Source organism: Sapajus apella, unplaced genomic scaffold (genome assembly GCF_009761245.1).
Source record: "Sapajus apella isolate SASKATOON/1434 unplaced genomic scaffold, GSC_monkey_1.0 scaffold95, whole genome shotgun sequence".
Taxonomy (NCBI): Eukaryota; Metazoa; Chordata; class Mammalia; order Primates; family Cebidae; genus Sapajus; species Sapajus apella.
In genome coordinates, this window is record NW_022437035.1 from 7124984 (window position 1) to 7128689 (window position 3706).

The following is a 3706-nucleotide window of genomic DNA, read 5'->3' on the forward strand; positions in this document are numbered from 1 at the left end:
CCTCCCTCTCCCCCTCCCCCCTCCCCATCTCCTCACTCCTCCTTCCTCCCACCTCCCTCCTCCCTCCTCCTTCTCCCCCTCCTTCTTTTCCTCTTCCTCTTCCTCTTCCTCCTCCTCTTCTTCTTCTTTCTTTTTTCTTCTTTCTTCTGGGTCTTGCTTTGTAGCCCAGGTTGGAGTGCAATGGCATGATGTCAGCTCACTGCAACCTCCACCTCCTGGGTTCAAGCAATTCTCCTTCCTCACCCTCCCGAGTAGCTGGGACTACAGGTGCATGCCATCATGCCTGGCTAATTTTTGCACTTTTAATAGAGATAGGGTTTCGCCATGTTGATCAGGCTAGTCTCAGACTCCTGACCTCAAGTGATCCACCTAACTTGGCCTCCCAAAGTGCTAGGATTACAGGCGTGAACTACCCAGCCAAGAGCCATTCATTTTTAAGGAACAATTATTCACCTTTAGGTTTTTGAAAAATACCATCACATATTGGAATTTCTCATTTCTTTAGAGAATAAAAAATGATTTATGAATTTATAGTAAGAAATGTTAACTGCCAAGAACCAGAGAATGAAGCCTACTGGCTCCTTAGGAGGCAGCATCCTTCTCCCCAGGTGGCTGGGCACGGAGGTAGTCCGAGCAAGGGGCTGTCAGGCGGGGGTGACGTTCTTCATTTCTCCTTCTCGGGCTGGCTTAAGTCCCACCTCATCTGTCTTTGGCCAAGCTTCTCTTAAGGAACTTCCTTCCTGAATGTGGACTTTTCTGGGGCCTCATTATTTTGAGATTGATTTTTCTCCTTTGCAAAAACTGCATGGATGGCTTCTCAGCAAGCCATGTCTCGGAAGCTGCCAGCCCACAGTAGTGACTGCAGCAGCCTTCCCGGCAGGGACCCTCTACGCGAGGGGGGTGACCGCCCACCCTCAGTCCAGCAGGCCTGTGGATGGAGGAGGTGGGATGAGGGAGGCAGTGGTGGGCCAGGAGGGCTAGTGCTTGTGTTAGCAGCTGGGGCCTTGCTTGCAGAGAAATGTGGGCTTGTCGCGTGGGGGCGCCTCTTTTACAAGAGCAAACCCTGAGGCCCGGGGGAGGGCACCTGTGTGAAGGTACACAGCCTATTGGTGGATAGATGGACGCTCTGAGCTGAGGACCCCGTTCGGTGCAGCACGTTTGAGTGGGCAGGAAACAGTCGCGACCAGCATGGGACAGGTTGGCTGAGGTCATCTTGGGGAGAATCACTGGAGATTGTTTCTTTGCCACTTTGTGCTTCGCTTTTCTCTACAGAGCATTTTTAGTTTTCTGGCTTGAACACAGATCCATTTTATAGCCAAGCAATAATGGTTGATGCTTGTAGCCTCCTCATTGCAGGCCAGCCATCGTGTTAAGCACTTTACAGGCATGAACCCATTTTACAGATGAAGACTGAAGGTTAAGATGTGAAGTAATAACTGCGGGACCATGGGGTGAGGAATAAGGTGGGGCTCCCAGGTCTGCTTGAGTCATGAAAGGGAAAGGCATCTCTTACTTGGGTAATTAAAATAAGGAGGCCCCTCATCCCTATTCATTTAAGACACAAATCTGCCTGTGTGGAGTATGAGGTTTCCCCTCGGCAGGCACTGTGGGTCTCTTCCTTGCTCCCCACAGAACCCGGCCCAACCCAGCCTGTCCGTAAATGTTGCTGAACGGCCTCCTGGGGCACCTGCCCACCACACTGCAGCCAGAAGAGGCGGGAGGGTGCCCAGAGAAAGTGTGCCAGGTGGAAGACAGGATCTTTGCAGGCACTGCACAGCTAGGCCTGGCCAAGGGGGACCAATCATAGGGAGGGTCACAAGATACTCAGGTTGTGATTCACTTCGGTTTTATTCCTTCATTAGCTCAAGAGGCAGGGACAGCAGAAAGGAAAACAAAACCTGGACTCTCCTAACCCCACGGCACCCCAGTCCTCTTCACGACACATAGCTGCACACTGCCTTACACTTTACAAAATGCTTTCTCGGCCAGATGCAGTGGCTCACGCCTGTAATCCCAGCACTTTGGGAGGCTGAGGCGGTGGATCACCTGAGGTCAGGAGTTCAAGACCAACCTGGCCAACATGGAAAAACCTGTCTCTATTAAAAGTAGAAAATTTAGCCAGGTATGGTGGCAGGTGCCTGTAATCCTAGCTACTCGGGAGGCTGCGGCAGGAGACTTGCTTGAACCCAGGAGATGGAGGTTGCAGTGAGCCAAGATCGCACCACTGCACTTCAGCCTGGGCGACAAAAGCAAGACTCTATCTCAATTTAAAGAAAAAAACAACAAAAAAACAAAAACCTTTTCCATTCTGATATTTGTTGTGCCATCCATTCATCCATCAGGTTCCTATTTAGCATCTCCCATGCTCACAGCTCCAGGATGTGCAAATAAACCAGGCAGATGCAGTCCCTGCCCCTTCGGGGCCCCATGGCTCCTGGTGGTGGAACCCTTTCCCCACCAGGGCCCTTGTCTCAGCTTGCGCTCCAACACTGATACCTAGAGGCAGCCGCATGTGGAAAACACTTTAGTGTGATAACCGGGGCATCAGATGATTTCCAAGGAGAAGCCACCATGGCTGTCTCCAGGCCAGGAAAGTGTCATCCAGTAGTTTCCAGTGACCTGCTCAACAGTCCTGGCGCCATCCGAGATCAGTGACTTCTCCAGCGTGGGCCGCTACATCCTTACTTTAGAACAGTCCCCCTTGCTCCGGCCTCAAGACAGGTGTTTGCATTGTGTCAAGGGAGATGCTCACATAGGTGGGTCTCTTCCTTGTCCACTAAAGTCCCTCACTGGTCAGGGATCGCTGACCCCACAGCCATCAGCAGAGTGACCAGGTCTTCTGGTGACTGGCTGGGAGAAGCTAGACCCCAGGCCCTGTGGCAAGCTCCTTGGGAGGGCCAGTGGTTTCAGAGGAGCTGCGCTGGGAGTCGGACCAAGGGTAGCAGCTCTCCACGTGCCAACGAGGGCAGACAAAAGGCCGCCTTACGGGTGCTATGGGAGGCCATGGCCTATAACCAGGCGGGATATGGGGCCGCCGCTAACAGGGAACCAAATCCTAGAGACTGGGAAAAGTGTGATGGGCCGGATGACAAAACACCAAACTGAATTAGTGCTATGTGGACAAAGGCTAGACTTCGATGTGGAACAAAGGAAAGTTTCATTTTCTGAGATATCAGGACACTGGGAGAGCTTTTTTCCTCTCCTTTGGTTACCGGGGAGGCAGGATGCCTGGCCACCATGCCAGCCACTCTCGGCCTTGCTTTCCTCATCTGCAGAGCTGGGAGGCAGCACCCGGGCCTATGAGGGATAAATACGGAACAAAGGATGGAGACGGAACGTGCTATTATGGGATGTTAAAGCTGGCAGGACCTGAGGTGGCATCTAACCCAGTGCTGCTTACCTTGGCTACAGCACTAAAGCCTCCTAGAGAAGCTTTCTTATGATATTGATGCTTGAATCTTAAATTCAGCTGATTAGTTTAAAAAAAAAAAAAAAACAAAAAACAGGCCGAGCGGGTTGCCTCTTGCCTATAATCTCGGCACTTTAGGAGGCTGAGGCAGGTGGATCACAAGGTCAAAAGATCAAGACCATCCTGGCCAACACTGTGAAACCCCATCTATACTAAAAAACAAAAATTTGATGGGCGTGGTGGCACATGCCTGTAATCCCAGCTACTCAGGAGGCTGAAGCAGGAGAATCGCTTGAA

At 51.6% G+C, this 3706-nt stretch overlaps 1 protein-coding gene across 4 annotated transcripts in view; it reads left to right on the top strand.

The window, feature by feature from the left end:
- OSBP2 (oxysterol binding protein 2) overlaps positions 1 to 3706 on the top strand; it is a 200805-nt gene that overhangs the window by 151993 nt on the left and 45106 nt on the right. The gene's annotated exons all lie outside the window — the stretch shown is intronic.